Source organism: Dermochelys coriacea, chromosome 2 (assembly GCF_009764565.3).
Source record: "Dermochelys coriacea isolate rDerCor1 chromosome 2, rDerCor1.pri.v4, whole genome shotgun sequence".
Classification (NCBI taxonomy): domain Eukaryota; kingdom Metazoa; phylum Chordata; order Testudines; family Dermochelyidae; genus Dermochelys; species Dermochelys coriacea.
This window is the reverse complement of record NC_050069.1, coordinates 89000472-89024443: the sequence shown is the minus strand read 5'-3', so window position 1 is coordinate 89024443 and position 23972 is coordinate 89000472. Positions and strand designations below refer to the sequence as shown.

Below are 23972 nucleotides of genomic sequence, written 5' to 3'. Positions count from 1 at the left end.
ACTTGGTGAAGGAATCCATCAATTATCGCATCCAGGAAAATCGGAGCCCTATTATTATTACTAGCACTTGCCCTCCAGTCTATATCTGGAAAGTTAAAGTCTCCCAGGATCACACAATTCCCATTAGTATTTACTTCATTAAAAACATTAAAGAGGTCTCTATCCATATCCAGATCGGATCCCGGCGGTCTATAGCACACCCCAAGCACTATCCCAGGGGAGGTTCTAGTAGCTTTCTTCCTCAATGAGATTTTGTCCGGACGGACTCTGTCTTATCCATTCCATCACTTATTTCTTTACAGTCTACCTCATCATTGATATACAGTGCTACTCCACCACCTTTGCCTTTATTTCTGTCTTTCCTAAACAGCACATACCCTTCAATACCTGTAGTCCAGTCATGACTACTATTCCACCATGTTTCTGTTATGCCTATAATGTCTGGTTTCACTTCCTGCACCAGTAGCTCTAGTTCCTCCATTTTGTTACCTAGGCTCCTTGCATCAGTGTACAAACATCTTAATTTTTGCTGTTTGGCCTCACTCACATTCTTCATCCAAGGCACAGACATTCTACTGCCAGTATCACCTATTAGACTGGTATGTACACTGCCCTTCCTCCTTATGTCCATTCTCCTACCCATGGCTGTATCCTTTTTTACTTCGTTTTCTTCCATCTCAATGTTAAAATCCGGCGTGGAGATTACCGGAACATCTCCCTACCATCTCCCCCAAATTCCTAGTTTAAAGCTCTCTTGATCAGTTATGCCATCATCCATCCTAGAAGTCTATTTCCCTTCTTACTCAGGTGAAGTCCATCCCAAGAGAACAGTCCTCTGTCCATGAATGCTTCCCAGTGGCCATACATCCCAAAGCCCTCCTTATAGCATCATTGCTGCTGATGCAACAGCCTGAGCCATCTGTTGATAGTCATAATCTTGTCACACCTTTGTTGCCCTTCTCTAGGAACATGCAGAATCTCACTGAAGATCACCTGAGCCTCGATTTCCTTAAGCGTCTTCCCCAACGTGGCATAGTCTCCCTTGATACTTTCCAGCGAGAATCTAGCCGTATCATTTGTTCCCACATGAAGGACAATCAGTGGATTCTTTCCCGCTCCCATTAGGATGCTCTTCAGCCTCAGGTCCACATCTTGTGTCTTAGCGCCTGGCAGACAGCACACCCTTCTGTTCTCTGGATCAGCTCTTGTTACAGACCTGTCGTTCCTCTCAGCCTGTCGTTCCTCTCGGGGGTCCCTAATCATGTAGACCTGCCTTTTCCTGGTGATGGTGCAATTCTCCAGTCTATCTCCTGTTCCCTCTGGCTGCAAGTCCTCTCGATTCCGATTGTCCCTTGCAATCCTCTGCAACCCATCCCATATCCTCCTGGGGCTCATATTTGGTGTTATCTCCATTGACTCTTGCCCTGTTCTGATAGGACTAGCTGCTCTTCTCTTCTTTCTTGCCCTCTCACCTTCAGTGACCACCTCCAACTCCGCAAACCTGTTCCTGAGCTCTGTTTCTCCTTCACTAGCCTGTCTTTTCCTCTGCTTGGTTCTCTTAGTCACATGCTTCCACTGTCCACTTTCCTCACCCAGCAGTCTCCCCTCAGAGTTCTTCGGTCCTGCTTCCATCTGCAAGTCTGAGCTTTTCCCTTCAGCCTCCTCATGTCTTTGCTCCTTCATCCACTTGAACCTCCTTCTAAACTCAACCAGAGTCTCCACCTGCATCTCCAATCTTCGGATCTTTTCTTCCATCACCTCTATCAGGCGGCACTTCATGCAGACAGAACTCTTTTCAGGTACCCCCTCCAGGATCATGTACATGCCTCAGTTTCTACATCCAGTCATCTTCATTGTGTTTTCCACTATTTGGGTCACTAGCACTGCTGCCTCTGTATCTGTCATCGCCTTCTCACCTAAGTCCTGTTAGTAAATACCTTCTCCTCCAACAGAACTTCCACTCAAACTCCCCCCGTTTACAGCTCTGCTTGCTGGCTCTTGTGCCACTGCAGCTGTCTGTCATTCTGTCTTTACCCAGTTTCACTTCTGGCCTAAGCCTTTCAAAAGTCTGTAAGACACCCGCAGAGGACACCTACTGAGTTGAGGAAAAAGGAGCATGCCACAGAGTTAATATTTCTTTTCCCCTTCTGTGCATCTCCCAGCAGCCATGTTCCTTATTGTTTCTGCTACTTTCTTCTCATGCAGACAGTGGGTAGAATTGAGTTTCTGCAGTGGTTTTATGAGCTTTAACATATTAAGATTTTTTTAATGGTTTATTAAACAGTAAAGACCCTTGTCAAGGACATTCCTTGACCAATTTCTGCTAAATTCAATTAAAGCTTTGTGTTTGAAGACAGTTTTACAAAGATAAGATATATCATTTTGTTGAACTCTTTCATTGTTCTGCGACACCCAGCCTCCTTTTGATTCCCACATGAGAAATCATCGTAGTTAAGCAACTGCCTTCCTGAAATGGACTTTATTTCCCCCCTCAATTCTGTCTTTGTTTTTACTGTTAGCTGTAGGTGACCTTGGAGATAGACTCTAGAGGATGCAGAGAATGTGTGTCTATCATATTTGTTTAAGCTTTTCCTTGCTATCAGTCTGCAGTGGTTTAGGCTGGCTTGGTGGGAAGGAAAGGGGACGAGTAGAGAAAGTCTCCGTGGTCAGTTAATAAATTGAAAAGGCCTAATCTCAGAGGCTGAATGAATGAAATTGTCTTCATCTCAAAAAGCATTTAGTGGCCTGGGGTTTTTTTATTTTATATACGGTACTAACTATATCAGCATCTTTATCAAGCATTGTACTAATATATAGATCCCTTGGGTCCGATTCACCACTGCATTAACCTCCTTTTACTCCCTGTGCAACTACATTGCACTTACAACTGTGTAAAAGTTGTACAACTGTTGTAAGTGCAAAAATGAGTAATTAAGTTACTCAAAAATGAGTAATTAAGAAATGATTTGAGCTTTTAGTCTTCATATATTGAAATTAGGTATTCCCTGTATCAAACTTCTTTTCTATAATGCTGAGAAAATGACAGTGATTTTAGGAATTGGGAGATATTCTGCATAAATTAGAAGCACACATTAAAAATATACAGTGTTGGAGACTTACCAGCTGTTTCATCCAGTAGTTTCATTTTGTTTGAAGAAGTCTAGACAATATATTAATAAGTCTACTATTATCCAGTGCCTCAGTAACTGACAGAATGGTGGCTACTAGAGAACAGATATAATTAAGTTTGCAAAGCACAAAGTGTGAAGTATTGCATATTTTTTGTTCCTTAAAAGAAAAAAGTCCTATCAGACCTTACAATTCCTATTTTATTACTCACCTTAGAAGATGCAGCCCAATGACTTATACTGGAAATTTCACCAGTGCCAAAAGACATTTAAGAATAATTTCACTGTAGAGTTAATTCCATAAAGACACCATTTAAGGTGTCTGGTTTTTGAATTGTGATTGATCTGTAAAACACAAGTCAGCACTGGATGGAAAAAAAAAAACAGATTTCCTGAAAAAGGAAAATCTTAGGTGAAGAATGTTTCAATTTTTCCAAAGTATATTGGTTTAATATGACACATTAAGAAAATATGAGTGACATTTTAAAAATATAAAGACAGATGAAGAGTAGTATAGAAGATCAGCATAATTCAAAAGAGCTTCCATACTTTACATTAACAAATTTTGTCGTTGGACTGCCTGGCTCTAATGACATCAGTGGGAAAACTTCCATTGACTTCACTGGAACAGGAATTCACTCAAGGAACATAAATGAAGATAAAATTAACATGAAAAGTTTTAATGTTCCCTTTAGATTTATACTTTTGGTGATTTTAGTTTATTTACGTTTATGAAAGCCTCCATGCAGTGTTCTGGGGATTGTGCCGCAGCTGAAAACATAATTCAAGAGATCAAATAAACATTTTAAAAGACCTGTGTGTAAATCAGCAGTTGGCCCTTTCATTGTGATGGAATTGCCCAGGAGCCCACTCTTTCAGGAATAATTGGCATGGAGCTGTTTGATTTTAAGCTTTCCTGTACTAGTCAATGGGCCTGATTATGAACTCATTTACACATTTACTCGTTAAATCAGGACTTACTTAATAGAATGACATTGGTACAAAGACAGAATTAGGCTCACTTCTGTTTATATGACTGTACTTTCATTGACTTCAGTAAAGTTACTACAGATTTGCGCTAGTGTATGTGTATCAAGACAAAAATTACTTGATCTGAGGTAGTTAGTGAGCATTAACCAACAGTAGTGGACCATTATTTGTGCTTCTTTACTGACAGATACGTTATGGCAGCCCAATGGTGAAATTCTGCCATTCTTGTGTTAACAGTTGGTTTGTATGAAGTGTGAAGTATTTTGTTCATGGAAAAACTTACTAATATAAAACATGGAAAAATAACATACTTTGCTATCTGTCTTTCTCTTATTAACTCTCCTTATTCTAATATATAAGAAGCTGATACACCTAGTTTATCTCTTGTACCAGACTCTAACATTTAGAAATTAACTTGTTCTCCTCAAAACTCTTATTGTCACTCACTTGTTTCTATTGTATTCTTTAGCTGTAAGTGTAATGCTATGTGGTGTTTTTTCTTTACTGTGAGGTATGTGTATACGCGCATGCACGCGCACACACACAGAGTATTGGTCTTTTAAAGACAAAATGTAATGCATTTAATTGTACTATATCCTAATGTCTCTAGTGATCATGCTGTTTCTACTTAACAGGATTAGAAGAGCTAGATGAGGGAAGTTTAAAATGGAGGTTGTTTGAGTTGTGTTAGGATATACAGAAAACCTTGTTAAATCAGAGTTGTGAAATCTATGCTGTTTAAAATTCTAGGATTCCATTCATTTGCCTTTGCTGATTGCAAACTGCCTATCATATTACCACTATCTGAAAATACTTTTCAAAGAACATTGAAGAGCCCAGAGTTTGATTTTTTTTTTTTTTTTTTTAAATCAGTGTAACTCCATTGACTTCAGGGGAGTTACTCTGGGTTTGCCAATCTGTAATTACTGAATAATTGTTAATATCTTCCTCCACCCCCACCCCATAAAATAAATAAATAAATATAAACCACTAAGTCCATGATTCAGTAAAGTACTTAGGCACACACCTAGATTTAAGCATATGTTGGCTTGTGGACTTTAGTGGGACAATTTATGTGCTTAATTTAAAGAGTAAGAAATATTTTTTAAAATCACTTGAAATCTAATAAGCCTGTGCCTGTTAATGGGTTAGTGAAAATATCAGTATTCCATCATGCTTTGTGACAAAAAATGAAATATTTTTATCAAAAGTTACGAATTTATTTTAAAATCTGTTAAGAATGTAAACTTTTAGAGCCATTAGAGTTTGACAAAGAACTCTTAGTCTCTTAGCCAGAAAATGTAAAAAAATACTAATTCAAAAATCTAAGTAACGTGTAGGTGCTTGGAAATAAACACTCATGATTGTGCCTTTCTGTGTGGAAAATAAGCCTACTCACCCAGCACTCAAACAGGAATTTTTTATTTTTAATAGTGGAGGTTTCAGTCAGTGGATGGATGGTGAACTTTAAGCCAAGCTGTATTATGATTAAAGGGTGAATAGACCCCAAGTCCCTGGAAGTGGCACAATAGTATCTGATTTTAAGGGAGTAACTAAGTAACACATAGCAACTGATGCAACATGTGACATTGATGACAGTGTTGGAGGGTAAAGTTGTATATCCTGTACTTTGGTCGGAAGGAAGCATTGATCTAGTGACAGGGAAGGAATTAGAGGGCTTCATCCGTGATGTAAAGGTGACCCCCAGAATGATGTAGTGGACAGTAATCCCCCTGTTTGAGAGAAAAGCAGTTTGGAATATGACCAAACAAAGAAGAAATTCAGCGTACCATAGAGCAGGAATTGATATTTCCTCCTATTAAACATGTGCAACCTTAAGGGTACTGTTCAGTCCTTGATGACCCTACCTGAAACTTAACGACCCAATTCTTCAGGCCTTTCCTTATGCAGGTAGTCCATTTCCCACATGAAGTAAGGAAGGCTGCTTGGATAACTAAGGGTTTGCAGGATCCAGTCCAAAGTGTGTTTTTACCTTTTTTTAAATATGATAGTATCACAGTAGTGTTGCTGTAGTTTAAATGAAAGACAAATCCTTGTCTTCAGGCTATCACAAGTTTCTAAAAAAATGATCCTTTGGTCTGAAATGCCTCATGCTTGTTCTCAGGACAAAGGCAAACTACTTTTGGAGCTTTGATTAAAATTCCATGTGGCCGTCTGAGTTATTTGAGCTTTGGTGGGGGATAGGGAGGAGCGGTCTTCCATGCTTTTTTAATTTAAAAGATTTCCCAGATTTTTTTCCCCTTTATTTTTTTGGCCCTAAAATCCAAAATCGCTTAATATTTATACTTGCTGGGAAGTTTGTCCTGCATTAAGACAGGTGTCTTTGATGTATGAAGTTAAGTGTTTGAAAACACTATACAAAAAATGTGCACAAAGTGACTTGAAACTATATTTTTTTAAATGTACAGAGATGCCGAGCTCTCTCTATATGCACAAGAGCAATTAATTTATGTAACTCCAGCAGGAACTAAACCAGTATACAATTCTACTTTAAAGTAAAGTGAGAAAATGTAAATGAACATTTTATTTTGGAAACTTAGCCATTTTCCTGCTCTTCTCTAGCCACTGTTGTTTTAAGAAAATAGGAGAAAATAGTTTAGAAAAAAAGGGGCAGGACGTATTTTACTTTCTAAAATAGGAACAGAAGGAGGCTATGTGTAATATATATGCTAACTGGTACCTTCGAAAAACAATTCACGGGCATGATTTGTGGTGTCCTACTCTCTCGCTTTTTGCCCAATTATTAGCTTCTTTCTAAGGGGATATTTTAACATCAAAGATAAGGGAATGATGCAGTGATTTCATATACTAGTTTATTTTATTTTATAGTTCTCTGGGCCAGGTCCTGAGCTGATGTTGTTCATTGTAGCTTCATTTACATCAGAGGAGCTGTGCCCATTTATACCCACTGAGGCTCTTGCCTCTGTTTCAGTGCTTATACAGACTTGCTGCTGCTTGAAGGAAAACTTTATTCTTCTTGTACATCTGTAGAGAACATGTTTCAAAATACACTGATCTACAAGATGATTTATCATTTTATAGCATCATGCAGAGACACTACCACTTGAAACAGTTATTGATTGTTATGAGATTTTCCACTTATTTTAAAACTGAAATTTAATTTACACTGACTATTTAGTGTCATGTTCTCAAAAGTAGTAAGTTGAAATTAGAAAAGTTCAAAATATTGTATACACAAAATATGCATTTACATTGTTACATATGACTATTTAATAACTTGTTTACATGAATCTGATAAAGAACATTACAAGTTTTATGATCCCTCTGAAGTACTATCACTTTTTGTCAGCCCTGGGTTCTCCTCCCAGGGAGATGCCAATAGGTTTGCGGGTTACAAATATCTTCCCGTTCCTTATGGATAAATGAGAGGAGATATCCTGATTATTTTTTTTCCCCCTCTGGTAATATGGAGTCACAGTACCGGAGAGGTTGGAAACTACTACTTTTAAACCTTTAAAATTCTTGTGAAAACTCTTGTTTTCAAGTCTTTGTGGTCCTTATTTCTGTGTGTTTGCAGAATCAGGCATAGAGAGGGAGTTTTGCATCGACTTCAGTAGAAACAGGTTCAAGCACAGTCAGGATTTTCAGGTACAGAGAAGACGGTTGCCCCTTGGGTTGAAGACCAATAGTAGGAAACAATGCGTGGGGTATGGGAAATCATGCCTGCCCTAGAGCAGTAAGCATAGGGGAGTCTCTGTGGGTGAACCTCTAATATTTCAATGTATTTATATTTAACATAAAAAACTAATTCCAATATTTTCAAACTTCTGTGCCTAATAGGCATGGGATGTAAACGCTTAGCACCTTTGAAAGTCAGGCTGCTTTTTTAGAGGCCTAACTATTTATTAAGATGCCTAAGTTTATGGTATCCACGTTTTAAAAAGCTGGCCTTAAACAGGTCTGGCAATATGGTCAGTAAGTTTCCTATTGTTCAGAGTCTCATAATTCAATGGTAATATAGACTGAATTGTTAGGTAAGACCCCTTCACACACAGAATGTAAGGAGAAACTTTAGTAGCCAGGTATCACATTTACTAGTAGTTTTGTAGTGAAAGACGTTCTGGAGTTTAAGGTGACTTCAGGGAAAAAAAAAAAAAAAGCTAGTGCTATTGTAAAAAGAATCAGAAGATGTAGGCTCCTCAGCATGTGGAAAAAGCTACTGGTGAATAAGCAAAAACTAATTTCATGGTCTAGCAGGTTTGTTGTTCCCTGGCAAGTTGCCTGTCTGTCAACCTTTGGCTCTTCTACTTTGCTTTAAATACTCTGACAGAGAAACCATTTCCAGGAAGATTCTTGAACAGTGCTCATGGTCTAAGAATCAATACTTACAAGAAATGACTTAAGAGTAGTTTGAGGGAAGGAATACTGAAATGATACTTTGTAAATGCATGATAGCTGTTAAAAATATGCCTACAAATTAGCTAACTTTTACGTCCAATCAAATTATCTGATTTTGCTTAAATGCTGACTTTTTGTTCTTGTTTCTTCCTTTTCATATTCCCCCTTAATGTGTTACTGAATTTTTGCGCATCCAAAAAGGTATTTAAAGGGTTTCTTTTAAATTAATAATTTCTAAATGCTGCTCACTGTGTACCTTATATAGCTCTTTTCAGATGCACTGATTTTATTACAGAAAATAGCAGCAAATATGCCTTCCCCACATTTTAGTGGCTTGCTAACAGACTTTTCCAAAATTAGAGTTACAGATGGAGCAGTTTGTTGTCAGTGATAGAACAAGTCCAGAAAAGAATCTGAACTACTTGTTAACACCCAAACTTGCCCATGTGCTGCAATGCTATTGATACAGTATGATTGATGGGAGAAAGAGGGAAATGGATGATATTGAGATAGTAAGCAATGAAGGTTTGACTTCAGTGGGCATTGGATCAATTCCCATATGACTAAATTAGAGGGAGGAACTAATTATCTAATTTTTGCATGGCATCCATCAGTGTAATATCTGAACCATCTTGTAGAGTATCTGAGTATTTTGGCTAGAAAGACAATTAGGGAGGCCACAAAGTCTTATTAGAGGGTTTGAATGTAATTTGTCATTTTAAGTACATTCATATCATTTATTTTAAAAAAGCCCTAGCTGTATTCACATTTAAAAGCTAGACTTCAAATTGGACTTTGATATGTATAATTGATTTACATATCTGAAATGTTTGTTCATCACCAATAGAATCATCAATTTCTTGGCTAAGATTTCATCAGAGAATGAGTCATTCTCCAGATTTATCTTTTCTTCCCCATTCCCATGTCTACCTTATTGCCCAACCATTCTCTTTTTAATATGTTCATTGTACCTCTTACTAGGTACATCTGCAAATTCTTCTTTAAGATTATAAAGGGATCTGGCACTGGTAGCAGCTCCAATATTTAAGTTGCCTAACAATTCCCATCATAAAAGAATGTTGCAACCTTTTTTCTGTTTTGTTTTGAGAAACTCTTAATACTTTCACTGCTGTTTGATCAGGCCTTTGAAATTTGGAAAAAGCCCTGAGGCTACAGATGCATTTTGTTTTGTCTGTTCAGGGCAGAGCTATACATTGTTAAAAACTCTGCTTTTTCCTCTTTCTTTATTCCATCCCTGAAAAATGTTTGGACATTTTTCTAAAAACCTGGGCCGAAGCTGCTGTCAAAGCTGTGGCACACACTGCATTGAGAAAGCATTATACCTCTAGTGGTAGATGTTTGTGCTGAGGTCCCATGTTCAAATGTTGATTTGAATCAAAACAAGGCGAGGGCGGGAAAAGTACATTTCATCTAACAAATGACAAAAAGTTAGAGGCAAAAGAATAGATTAGACTATTTTCCCTTAATTGTGAAGTGTTGGGTCTCCCCTTCCTGCAATAAATCCTGTGGGAGGGAACTAAAGAGGAGGAACTCTATGCAAGGATCTACCCATGAAATTCTTCCCTGGGCATTCCATCATGAGGATGAGATTTGCCCTTGCTCCCACACTTGTAGTCTCCCCATGCATCTGCACAGATCCTGGAATCAACAATATGTCAGGACTTTCCTTTCCTGCCCCAGCACCCCCGACAGCCTTCTCTACTGCCTGGCAAGGGAAGAGCACCCCAACGGGATTTTGAGGTGGAGGGGTGCTCAGCAAGGAAGGCACTACAGGCTCAGGTTATATGACCTTTCCTGGGGAATCCCAAAACATCCAGAGTGGGGATAGTGGCTGCCCACCACTGCCAACCCCAGACAGCCCAGTGCCCATGTTTCTCCCTTTGCAGATCTCAACACCTTCTGTGGAGTTCTAATGTGAGGAGGATAGTGTGGCAGAGGCAGCTAAGCTGGAGTCACACCTGAAATGTTCCCTCCCAGGCATGGATTTTTGGGGTACAGTCTGACCCCAATGGAATAAAACTCTATTTTCCACCTGCTGTAGAGCCCCCCTTTTAAAAATAAGGTCATGTTCTATTTTTTTCTGCTTTGGAATGTGGTAGGGGAAGAGACTCTCAAATAACGTTAGCATTTTACACCAGGAAAGAACAGGTTGTTTTCCTTTAGTAAACTTCACCTATAAACAATTAAAGCTTAATTAATGTAATTTATTATTTTCCGTTAGTTTTCTGTCATTTGTTATGTCAAGTTCACTTTTTAGCCCACTTGTTTAAAAGAATTTCACAGTGTTTTGGACAAACTTACTTTTTTCTATAGTCTTTGTTATATTCTAACTTTGAATTAGTTGGCTGGTGTTTGAGAGTTTGAAAGAAGGCATGTTGTGAAAGGCATAACTGTTGCCTTGAATGTAGAGAAAAAGCTTAACCTTCATGAACCATATATAAATGGGCCCGGGGGGTGGAATAGTAAAGCTGACTAAGATCATTCTTGAACAAACAACATGGTTGCTAACTTCACTTTCTATTTTCAGCTTGAATTTGAGATAACACCTTTTCTCTATGTTGCAACGTTCAATTGCTTTCAAATGCATTTCCAAACACTGTGGCATTATTCTGCATGTCGTTTAACCCAGTTCAGAGCATGTCTAGACAACACCAGTAGCTGCCAGTGCCTTGTCTACATTAGCTCCCTTTGTTGCTGCTGGGGATGGAACTGAACTGTTGGTAGCAACAGTATGACATATTTGGCAAAAAAGCCTTTTTTGTCACTTACATTGGAGCTGGGGAAGAGGGAGGGAGAGACCTAGGTCGTCTGAGGTTTGTTGGTATTCTAGCAGATTGTAGAATTCAAATTAAAGTGTTTTTGGCATAACTAATGCGGTGAATTCTCTGCAGTTCCCTTTGAAATGCCTAACAAATTATTAAAATGCAACCTGCAAAACCTTTTACAAATCTGAGAACCATAAAGCTTTCTGCAGAATGTACTAAAAAACATCCAGCCAGGGTCTGAGTGGAACCTAACCCTGCTTACAACTAACTTTGGTCAACTGACATACTAGCCAGTTCTGTTCTATGATATTAGAAAGAACTACACTGGAACAATGGAGCCATCTTCGGGGGATGGTCATGGTCTGGTTTGGGGTTTTTATTTTATATATAAAATAAAGTTTTAAAACTGTACCATGTATTAAAACCAACCCCTTATCTGAGCCTCTGTGGGGCTCTCTCTGTTTAGGGTGACCACATTTCCCAAAGTAAAAATGGGACAATGTGTGGGGCCTGAACTGGCCTGGCATCGCTGCTTGCCCGAGCACATGCTCCGCCCGCGTGGGGCTGGCCTGAGCGCACCACTCAAGGATCCTCCGCCCCCATGCTGACCGGGGTTGCCTGAGCCCCACGCTACCTGGGGTGACAGCCTGAGCCCTGCTGGGCTGATGATCAGTTGGCAAGAGCATATGGGACAAATGCTCATTTTTACCAAAAAAGTTGGGATGTCTGAGACAGGGTTTAAAAGGGGGACTGTCCTGGCCAAAATGGGATGTGTGGTCACCCTATCTCTGTTGCTCTAGTGGAGATTCAGTTAGCTGTAATGTTACAGCAGAGCAGTCAACTTGTGTCATGTCAAAGCTATTACTTTTTATTAAACTGGTTGAATATAATTCGTTACTTGCTCTTTTAAGCACAGCGTGAATATCATGGTTTGAAAATAGGTTAAAGCCACCTTTGATGCAAATGTTTGTGCAGTGGCTGTACAAACTGGAGAATAAGATAGACCAGACATTATAGCATGAAGCTCTTGCTTTGTATTCCTGTAGAAAAAGTACAGAGGATTATTATTTGCAACTATCAGCTGTTACAATTACCAAATTTCTGTGATTTTCACCATTCCAAGAGGCAGTTCTGCAAAGCTTCACACCTGAGTCAGGATTACTCACATGAATAAATGTTACAAAATTGAGCCCTTAACTACTCAATAAGAAACTACTCAATAAAAAAGGTCTGGGGAACCTATGTCACTGCTGGCATAAATGATATAATTTTACTAACTACAATGGGGGAATCTAGCATCAAGACTCATAGGTTCAATACTTCTCTTGAACTTAGTAAGTTAGAAATTGGAGCAAGGAAGAACAATTAAAGCTAAGAGCTGTAATTTGGAAAATTGTCTTTGAGAATTGTATAAGGAATGTGGCCTCAGCTTGTGACTGTTCCACATTTTATACATTTTAATGGTCTTTAACATTTGGTTGCTTTTTGCTCTTTATAATCCTTTGTTTTCCTCCAGTGCTTGAAAGTCTCAGGAACAACTGCTGCTGTGTATTCTGTGTAAATGTTTTCAATAAATGAAAGATCTATTGCTGGTGAACAACTTGAATGTCACCTCTTTCTTATAAATTGCTGACTGTTTTACATTTTTAGAACACTAATTTGTGAATGAAATTAGACCCTTTCATGTATTTTTGTGCTCTGAAAACTGAATCTGTAAAAAAGGCCCATTATTACTGCTGATATCAGTTCCCTATGTTTTTCCAAGTCACATTTGCTTTATTCATTGGCAAATTCTCTCTTTGTTACTGACAGAACAGAAAGGGCAAAACAATTGTGGGGAAGGGGAAAGGAATCAACTGGCTACCCTGCAGTATGAATCAGTAAAATTCCTGGCAAAGATCTCCTTTGAATTTTTATTGTATGTGTTGATATACATCCAGAAAATATTATGTCATTCTCTTGATCTAATTCCTGGCTGACTGCAGATAATTGTTGTTGTCTTCATGTCCCAACAATTCTTTGTTTTCTAATTCTGGGATGAATAGGTTTTTTCTTCCCTAAACTACTCAAGCTTTCCTGGAATGTAGGACAGAGGCCTCAAATCAATTATCCCTGTCTTGAGAGAAGCTACGTAAGACTTAAATGGTCCCCATTACCATAGAATTTGAAAACTTAATATATTTATCCTCACAACACATCTGTTAGGTAGGTAACTACTATTATTCCCATTTCACAGATAAGGACAGAAAGAGTTGTCCAAGCTAAATGTCCCAGTCTTATTAATCTCTCCTCATACAGAAACCGTTCCATACCCCTAATAATTTTTGTTGCCTTTTTCTGAACCTTTTCCAATTCCAATATATATTTTTTGAGATGGGGTGACCACATCTGCACACAGTATTCAAGATGTGGCATACCATAGATTTATATAGAGGCAACATGATATTTTCTGTCCTATTATCTATCTTTCTTAATTACTCCCAGCATTCTGTTTGCTTTCTGCCTGCTGCTGTACATTGAGTGGATGTTTTCAGAGAACTATCCAGAATGACTCCAAGATCTTTTTCTTGAGTGGTAACAGCTAATTTAGACCCCATCATTTAATATGTATAGTTGGGATTATGGTTCCAATGTGCATTGCTTTGTATTTATCAAGAATACATTTCATCTGTCAGTTTGTTGCCGTCACCCAGTTTTGAGAGATCCTTTTGTAGCTCTTCGCAGTCTGCCTGGGTCTTAACTATCTTTAGTAATTTTGTATCATCTGCACATTTTGCCATCTCACTGTTTACCCTTTTTTCCAGATCATTTATGAATATGTTGAATAGGACTTGTCCCAGAACTGAGACCCATCCTTCCTGTATAGGCTCCCCCTTTCCCAAAAGTTTCCCCAGTTCCTAATAAATGTAAACCGCTTCTCCCTACACCATCATCTCATCCGCACATTGAGACTCTGCAGTTCTGCCTGTCTAATTGGCCCTGTGCGTGGAATTGGGAGCATCTCAGAGAATGCTACGAGTGTTACAGTAACTGAGCCATATAATATATTTGCAAACTTGCCTTGTATATCTGAGCCCTGCCTACCTGGAAAGAAACTGCTTGTAACACGAAACAATAATTAATAGTATAGTCATATACTTTATGCAAAATGGCGCACAAATTACAAGACTTAAGACATTTATAAAGTAAAAGTATTCAGGGCCTAGTTTTCAGAAGTGCTTAGCATATATGTATATAACAGTACACTGAAGAGCCACTAAGATCTAACGGAAAACTTTGAAAATTCTTCTAATTAGGCATAATTCTACCTATATATTGTATTTTCTACACCATATATCCCTGTCCTGTTTTTATTAGTAGGAAAATAGTAGGAAGACCTACTAACATTCTTTATTCTCTTATGTCAGACCTTTCATTTCCATGTCAATGAAATGTGAAATTGCAAAATAGAGAATTATGACAAACAAAAAGAGCACCAAAAGAAAGTGTGCTTTTAAGAAATACATATCCTGTTCTTGTATAAGAGCCCTTAAATAATAATAATAATTAATAGTAGTAATAGTAATTAATTAATGTGACCATGATATTAATCCTTCCATTAGAATAACATTTTAAATTTTTACATATAGTAATCATAAGGTCTTGGAAATGGATGCTTGCATTCTTGTCAGTAAAACTTTTGTCAGTCAGGAGTGTGAAGAAACACATACCCCTGACTGACATACATTACTCTGACAGAAGTGCCAGTAAAGACAGTGGGAGATGCTCTGCCGCCGATATAGTTACCGCTGCTCATTAGCAACGGTTTAATTATGCCAATGGAAGAGAGCTCTCCTGTCTGCATAGAGCAGCTGCATGAGAGGTCTTAAGCGGCACAGGTGCATCGATACAGCTGTGCTGCTGTTGGGTCTCTAGTGTAGACATAGCCTAAATAATATTACAGAATCTGTGTTTTACAATATCATGTGTGACATTACTGCAAGGCATCATTTTGGAAAGAACTGTAATTCTGGTGGAAACTAGATGAACATTTTCAGAGAATACTTGTGCAATCCAGGCATTAGCAGGCTTCTATAGAAATTAGTATTTACAGCTGGCATTTATTTTGAAGGATAGTGAATATATAATGAGTACTGATAAATCTTTACTAAGGAATGTGAATGAAATCAAGACTCTCTAAAGCCATGTCTACACTACGCAGCTTTTAGTGACATGGCTGTGCTGCTACTGCCGTGCCACTAAAGGGCAAGCAGTGTAGCTGCTGTTTGCCTGCTGACAAAAAACTTGCACCCCCAATGAGCAGCAGTGGCTTTGTCGGCAGGAGAATGCTCCTGCCGACAAAGCGCTGTTCACACCAGTGCTTGTCATCGACAAAACTTTTGTCTTTTGGGGGTGTGTGTGTTTTTTTTTTTAACACCTCTGAACGACAAAAGTTTTGTTTTTCACTTGCCAGTGGGGAAAAAGCCTAAACTGAAGTGTAGCATTAGCATTAGAACACAGTATTACGAAATTAATGTTAAATTTTTCAGAGTTAACTAGGAAATTTAGACCCATATCTCATTCAAATTAATGTGAGTTGCCTGACTAAATCTCCTAAGCAATGTTGAAAATCTCAACATAAGGGTTTAATTATTTTGTCTGTTATAAAACTGACCAGAAGCAAAAGAGATGAGGCTCTATCTGAGATGACAGGTTTCAGAGTAGCAGCCGAGTTAGTCTTATTCGCAAAAAAGAAAAGCACAAATTTGTTAGTCTCTAAGGTGCCACAAGTACTCCTTTATCTGAGATGAGTACTTTGTATGTGGAAGGTGCTCAGATACTATGATAACAAGTGGCAGTATCAAATCTCTAAGATAGATGTGGTTTCCTAGACCAGTTTGGGCCTATAAGGCTGTATGGAGTTATGCTATTTTGCCAGCAAGGGGAGGCAGATGAAACTGAAGTTTAGAATTCCAGGGTGCTCAATCCTCCTCTTTAGCCTTGTTTTTCTCTTGGCAGCAACAGGCTTGGACCCATTCTTGCTTCTTGGATCTAGAGAAAGCTTTAAAATAACGCTGACTATGAGTATAATGTAGGCTTTATACACTGCTTAGTTAAGCCCCCTTTCTGTGTGGCTGTATGCACAGACAACTGAATGGAAAGTCTTCTGTTGAAGCACTGTGGGTTTTTGAGACACCGCCTTTTTGTCCTGGCTATTTCTCAACACAATGAATAATACAGTGAAGTTTAAAAAAAAAACTCATATTTTTTCTTATTTATTTTGATTTTTCTAAATTAAACTTAACTAAAATGTGAAATTACAACCATCTGTCCAAAGGGCTAAATTCCCTTAAATCAAATAAAACCAATACATTCATTATGTCTTGCGCTGCGAGCTGAGAAGGAATGGGGATTTTTCATTCTGTAAAAACTTCTGAAATTTTGAACGTTTTTTGTTCCTCAGTGGAATGGGAAAAAAAGCCTCACAATTTTGTATAGAATGGCCCAATAACTGGCCAGGTGGGAAACTGCTGCCCAGCTCCCCAGGGACTTCTGTCTGATTTCCATTGGAATTTTGGTATGATCTCTTGGAATATTTTGATGAATCAGCATTTTCTGATCTGTAATATCTATACAATTGTTACTCTGTTGGGACTTGTGACAAAGGGGTTTCATGTAAAGTAGTGGTGCACAACCTTATTACACAGGAGGGCCACATAAACCTAAGTACAACCTTGAATGGGTCGAATAGATTCTATATATTTTATTAAGATTTAAAGTTACCTATATTGACTTATATTTTAAGTTCAGCTTGTTGTGTATGTATTCAGACAGGTAGTTTCTATGTATAGTATTGTCTATTTACCCATTTGTAAAAACTAAAATGATGAAAACATGACAACAAAATGCTAATGAATTGGCTGTTAGTATATTGTGTTGAACCAGTCCGCAGGCCTTATGAACTGCTCTGGTGGGCCTTATATGGCCCACAGGCTGTAGGCTGGGCGCTCCTGATTTAAGGGGAATGTGGAGTACTACTACCTGAGTAGCCTAATAAATATACCTTCTGGGTACTGGGGAGTGCGGTGAGGAGTGCCCTTTGCTACACCCATAGAATAGGTACATTCACCTTTCCTTCCGTGCTCCATCCCTACCTTGTTCCAGGCACACATGCTCAACTTGTGCTCTGAACCTAAAACTTATATAGCGGCCTCCTGAGCTGGGTGCACTGAGGAGAGAGGGCTACGTGTTTGCTCCCTGGGCATTCTTCTTCTCTCCCCAGCGCTCCCATACAGGAAAGGTTATAACGTGACCTTGTAGTGCACTGAACTGTGTAAGTAAAACAGATCATTTCTATCCTGGGTGTCTGAGGCTGCAGGTATTAGTTGAGTTTCAGTACTTTTGAGTTTCCTCTTTGCTAGAATGAAAGCATGTTTCACGTTAATATTGAGTAGTTTTTCTGTTATTGCCTTGCTCAGCTCCTTTTGTTCTCAGGAGAGGAACAAGACAAAGCTGTTCTTTATTTCTCTACCTCTTAGTCATTGATGCTGAGCCTGGGGGCATGAAACAATAAAACAATTGGAGGAGCATTTGGTTGACCCCATTGGTGGCTCAAAACACAAGGGAAATTTTCAAAGCAGTGTGTGGGCAGTGCACGTTCTTTGAAAATATAATCTCCTCACTGGGCGCCCAAACTGCCTGGATGCTCAGGTTTTATTAGGCGTCCAGTCACTGGCACTTTCTGACTGCTGTATGCTCTTCAGGTGCTACTGTTTCCTTATTTTCAGTTCTCTCCCTGGTCCTAGGTCACTGCAGACACTTCAGTAATCATCTCAGGGGACACCAGTGGCATCCAGAGTCACATTATAAGGATTAAAGAAACAAACAAAAATTGGAATAGATTTAACACCTCATACTTCAGGGAATAAGTCAACCTGTGATTATTGTGGTTAGTAATTTATTCTATTATGCCCACTGCGGAGTTTCTTGTGCCTTCATCTGAATAATCTGGCACTGGCCATTGTTGGGGCCAGGATCAATACATTGATCCAATATGGCAATTCCTATGTTCCTAAGCATAAAATTCCTAAATAATTTGGTGTTGGGTACGCATATCTATATGAAAATGATTTGTAATCTGTAATCCTGTGAATCATGGCATTTTGATAGTGCTCGAGGCACAAAGACATCTGATTGGCTAACATCAGTTGTGTTCCTGCCAATTCCCTGAAATGATTTGGGGGCAAAGATGGCAAGTGCAGTGGTGAGCCTGACTGGTGTAGTGGAATGGGGGTGGCACTGCAGGAAAAAAGGGATCAAGATTTGGTGACCCCATTCGAAGGATCCATGACCTCTGAGTGCTGTGGAGCTGTTCTTTCTGTGCCGCAGCAGGCAAGGGTTTAGAGCGGTGACAAAGAAGCAAGGGCATTGTCATAAATATAAAGGGAAGGGTAACCACCTTTCTGTATACAGTGCTATAAAATCCCTCCTGGCTAGAGGCAAAACCTTTTCACCTGTAAAGGGTTAGGAAGCTAAGGTAATCTCGCTGGCACCTGACCCAAAATGACCAATGAGGGGACAAGAAACTTTCAAATCTGGAGGGGCGGAGGGGGGAACAAAGGGTTCTGTCTGTCTGTGTGATGCTTTTGCCGGCAACAGATCAGAAATGCAAGCCTTCCAACTCCTGTTAAATTAGTAAGTAATCTAGCTAGAAAATGCGCTCAATTTTCTTTTGTTTAATGGCTGGTAAAATAAACTGTGCTGGAGGGAATGTATATTCCTGTTTTTGTGTCTTTTTCTAACTTAAGGTTTTGCCTAGAAGGATTCTCTGTGTTTTGAATCTGATTACCCTGTAAGGTATTTACCATCCTGATTTTACAGGTGATCTTTTTACCTTTTCTTTAATTAAAATTCTTCTTTTAACAACCTGATTGATATTTTTCATTGTTCTTAAGATCCAAGGATTTGGCTCTGTGTTCACCTCTACCAATTCTTGAGGATTATTATCAAGCCTTCTCCAGGACTTGAGGGGGATATTTTGGGGAAGACGTCTCCCAGTGGTCTCTTTCCCTGTTCTTTGTTTAAAACGCTTGGTGGTGGCAGCATACTATTCAAGGACAAGGCAAAGTTTGTACCTTGGGGAAATTTTAACCTAAGCTGGTAAGAATAAGCGTAGGGGGTCTTTCATGCAGGTCCCCACATCTGTACCCTAGAGTTCAGAGTGTGGAAGGAACCTTGACGCAGCATGAGTGGATTTGCTGCTCCATAGGTTTATTGGCCATGTTCCACTGTGGAAGGGAAGTGCATTTACTAAGGCCCTGTGGCAGTGCTGCCACACAGCAATCTGTGTGTGTGTGTGTGTGGGTGGATTCCTTCTTTCCTCTAGTCCCTGAAGAAAACCACTTGGGGGGGTGTGCTGAGTTAAGTATTTGATTCTTAATTCATCCGATGAAGTGAGCTGTAGCTCACGAAAGCTTATGCTCTAATAAATTTGTTTAGTCTCTAAGGTGCCACAAGTACTCCTTTTCTTTTTAATTCTTCTCTGTTATTCAGCCAAGTCATCCAGCATTTTTATGGGTCAAGCGTTAATGTGAAAAGCTCTGCCACATCCAGATTGCAATCCTTGCTACTAGGGACATATAGTTCTCTTTGCTTGCTCGGTAACACCATTTTGGTACCGGCTGCTTATTTCTTTAGCCTTCTTGTGCTAACTTTTATTGATGGGCATGACCAAAGGCAAAGTCATTACATTACAAGGCTTCAAAACTGCCACCGTCTGAATACTTAGAGTAAGAAGTACATTTCAGTTTGGTATTAACTTAGTGTTCCAGGTATAGATCTTATTCAAGGTCAAATTGGTGTATTTTGAACACTATTCATTTCCTGATACTGCACAGTGTTTTGCTGTGGGAACCTCTCTTATTATGGACAAGTGGGCAGCTGAGTAACTGAAGGAGAACAAATGAAAGACAAAATTTGTGTTATTATGTAAAGGGCTGGACAATGATCAGAAGAAGCATGTATGCTTGTTTAGGTTAACAGCAGGGTCTCTTTCTTCCTTGTTTTCTCATAGTTGTCATTTTTAATGTGGTGGGCACTAACTCCTGCAGCTGTAAAGCAGAAAGGAGGGAAAGGAAAAAAAAAAAAAAGAACAGACAGCATTATTAAATAAAGATATTCATTTCTATTTGGGATCTTTGTCTACAATTGGGAAATAGACACAATCCCTCTTTAATTATTTTAGCAAATCCGAAATTCGGTCAACTAATTTAAATTGTATAGCTGGGAAATTCATCCTGCAAAATGTACACAAGTCAAAGATATAATGGACTCTAATTGAATAGAATAAAACAACAAGAATTGCATATGTGAAATTTCCTTTCTTCCCTGAGGAGAATATATGTGATAGATCTAATTCAGTCTATTGTGCTAGATTTTAGTGAGAAAAGGTTAAGTTAGATCAATGTCTTTCATAATCTAGACATAGTTGCAGACTGGTTTACTTTTATGAAATACAGTATCTTTCTCCAGACGCTCAGTTATCTTATGGTGCCTTAGATGCTGTAGAGTGATGTGACTTCAAAGTTACCCTTTTGCCTTTATTGGGTTCTCTAGTTCTGAGAGTATCTACCTGCCCCCAAGACTGTAAACAATGGCATATTTCACTGATTTTTTTTGGCAGAGTAGGGGTGGGAGGGCTTGACCTTGCTGACTATGGAGCAATTCCTAAACTCCTTCAACTCCCACCAAATTGCCAGTGGCCAAATGTATCTATAATTTAATTTCATTGGCTTGAAGGATAACCAGAGATAAATTTGGCCCACTGGGAGTTGCGAATGCTCAGCATCTTGCAGGATCAAATCCTGGGTTATTTGCTAAACAAGAACTTTAGCTCTATTACTCTGTTTTTATCTTCAGAAAGACCCACCATGTGATCAACTGTCACAAGTTTCATTATCAGTGTAATTATGGCTCTGAAAGCAGTGAAATGTTTGCTTAGGAGGAATGGGGGAGGGCTGGAAGAGTTTCAGCTGAAACACTGCTATGCTTCAGTTTTTGAACTCAATCCTAATATGACTTGAGGTTTTGGAATGAAATTTTCACACAGCACCTCTCTTTAGTGCCTTACTTTTTCCTTGGCACAAATCCATGGATTTAAGCTGTGGATGGAGGTCATTGCGGGTAGGTTGTGTCACATGTAATTGTAGCCAGTGTAATGAATGACTCTGGAGGTGACAGAAAGCTGATGAAGGCTGGCTGATATTGGGAAGCCTAAGTGATTGAAAGCAAATACTGAATGCTAGAGACTTCTGATTACTGGAAAATGATGTAAATGAAGAATATTTGTCTAATCCTCTCGCCTTATCCATCTAGGCTCCATCTATATTTCTCAGGAAAAAAATAAAAGGAAGGGCATATTCTTCTAATGCTTATACCAGTAACTCAGGAGTAAAAGCGGAGTAAGTGAGAGGAGAATCAGGACCATTATCAGCACATGACATGCAAAGATATCAATGAGACTGACAAATTTTCAGTGTTACAGAAATACCCATCTGCTGCCGATTAAAATATCTAATGAGAACAAGAAATAAGGACTATGTTTGATTCAGCTTAAAGCTCCTCTCCCTCCTGTCCTCTTTAATGCTTTGAATACAATACAATTGAAAACACATTGATCACTGTTCAGATTGTGTTTCAAAACATTAGGATTTTGCCACATTTTGAGCTGAAGTTAAGATTTAAACTGAATTAAAATCCTTCCTTCAGGCTTTTCATGGGAGTGTAATTACCATACAAAGACTCTTTGGTTAAATTGCAGTCATATTTAGCTCTGCTTTAAAAAACCAAAACACTGCTATTAAAAGCTTTCCTCATATGTGCTGAAGAAACTTGAGAAACTAATGAAAGAAGGCATATGTTATTGGGAATACAATTGAAATTATTTTATTGAAATAATCATGAATTTAATTCTTTATAACTGGGAAAAAAAATCCCTTCAAGACCAACCTCAGAAATAGCCTCTCTGGTACAGCAGTAAAGACATGATTGCTTCTGGCACTTTTAATATGCCATATCTGATCTGGGAGCAGGGTCTTAATTGTGGCCCATCATTTTTAATCTTTAAACACAGCCTTGAACTCCAGAATTGTTTCTCTTTCCCAGAGTTACTTCTGATTTTAATGTCTGTAGGGGAAAGGGAGCAATTTGCAAATCTCAGCCTGATAAACACAAACAGTATTATCACAAATGGTATTATCACCTTGAAGTGAGTTTAGTTTGCTTGAGTATATTTTATAGAGAAAAGTTGGAAAACAGAAAAAAGGAACTAAGGGGCTGTAACAGTGACTTACCTTCTCTCTGTCAGATGTAGCTACTTTTTCAGTTTTCTTGCTGGGAGTGTAGTTTAACCCTCCAGCTGCACCAAAAATCTACTTCTTCCAGTCTAACAAGAGTTCAGATCCTTCACCCTGTCTTTTTAAGGTCATAGGCATTTCCCAAGGGTCTATCTATTTTTCCCATTACTAGGGTACAAAAGCAATACCCCTCAGAATGCAAAGGGGTATTAAACCATCTAAACTCCAGCCTTAGGGCCCTCAGCATTGAATAGCATCAGCTCTAGTCATCAACTCTCTGCCATTTTTCTTCCACCAAGGCTCTTTTCTAACTCTGCCACAGTCCCTTAATTGCCCTCTAAGGAGTTAGCTCTTTCTGGCCTTCAGGTTCTAGCCAAAATAATACCTCCTCCTCATGGTATCATATTCAGCCATCTGTCTGTATGTCCAGTCCCTCTCCCTAGGTTTTCCCAAGCCATTTCCCTAGTGCTCCAAACTCTTTCCTAGTCTCTCAGTAAAAAAGCTCATGGCAGATCCCAGTACCCACCTGGTCGCTTAGTTCTTATACAAATAAGCACCCTGTTCTTATATCTGCACTCTTCCCAGCATTGTTCTTTGTAGTGTCCTATTATTCTCATTCTCAAATTCTCATACAATTTACATTGCCTCTTGGAATTATAAACACCCAAATGCTTTGGTTCTGTGCTGAACAGGAAATAGGGTCATGATATTGTAGCCTGCCTTAAAGGAACAGCATGCCTGTTACAAGGATATAACAGGCAAAGGTTAGATTTAGCCACCCACCCCCAGACCAGCACTATTATAGTGACCTTTGGTTTTTTGTAGAGTTTAAGAGTTCATTAGACAAAAAATGTATTAGCTATTAATTTGGGGATGGTAATTTTTCAAATATCAGTTGTTACAGTTTTGCTGTTTACGAAGTTGGTCTCTGTCCCCCTCTAGTGATTGGATTATGGTTAATGATCCTCTATTACCTTCAAACTAACAATTACTCCTTTATCTCACACAGACAACTTGTCCAGGGGCCTTGTTCTGAGTGGAAGCAATAAATGAGTGGTGCAAACTGCCCCCATTCATATCAATGGACTGTTCTGAAGCAAGATAGTGACAGTGTAAACCGTTGTTTACAATTTCATCAGTATTTACAATTTCTTGGGCACAGAATAGCTGGAGCTCACTGCATTCCAGCTAATACCTTCTCTCTTTCCAAACATGTGCCATTCTACTACTATGCCACAAACTGCAGAAGATGGGAGGCAACATATGAAGAATCCTCCTTATGCTTTATAGGGCTGCAGAAGAGTAGAGAACCAGGGCCTAAATTTAATCGTTATGGGGATGTACAGGAGCTCGAA

The 23972-nt window shown here is 38.9% G+C and overlaps 1 protein-coding gene across 1 annotated transcript in view; it reads left to right on the top strand.

Annotated features, from left to right (window-relative positions):
* The window catches only part of LAMA1 (laminin subunit alpha 1), a 156032-nt gene that overhangs the window by 11556 nt on the left and 120504 nt on the right, over nt 1-23972 (top strand). The gene's annotated exons all lie outside the window — the stretch shown is intronic.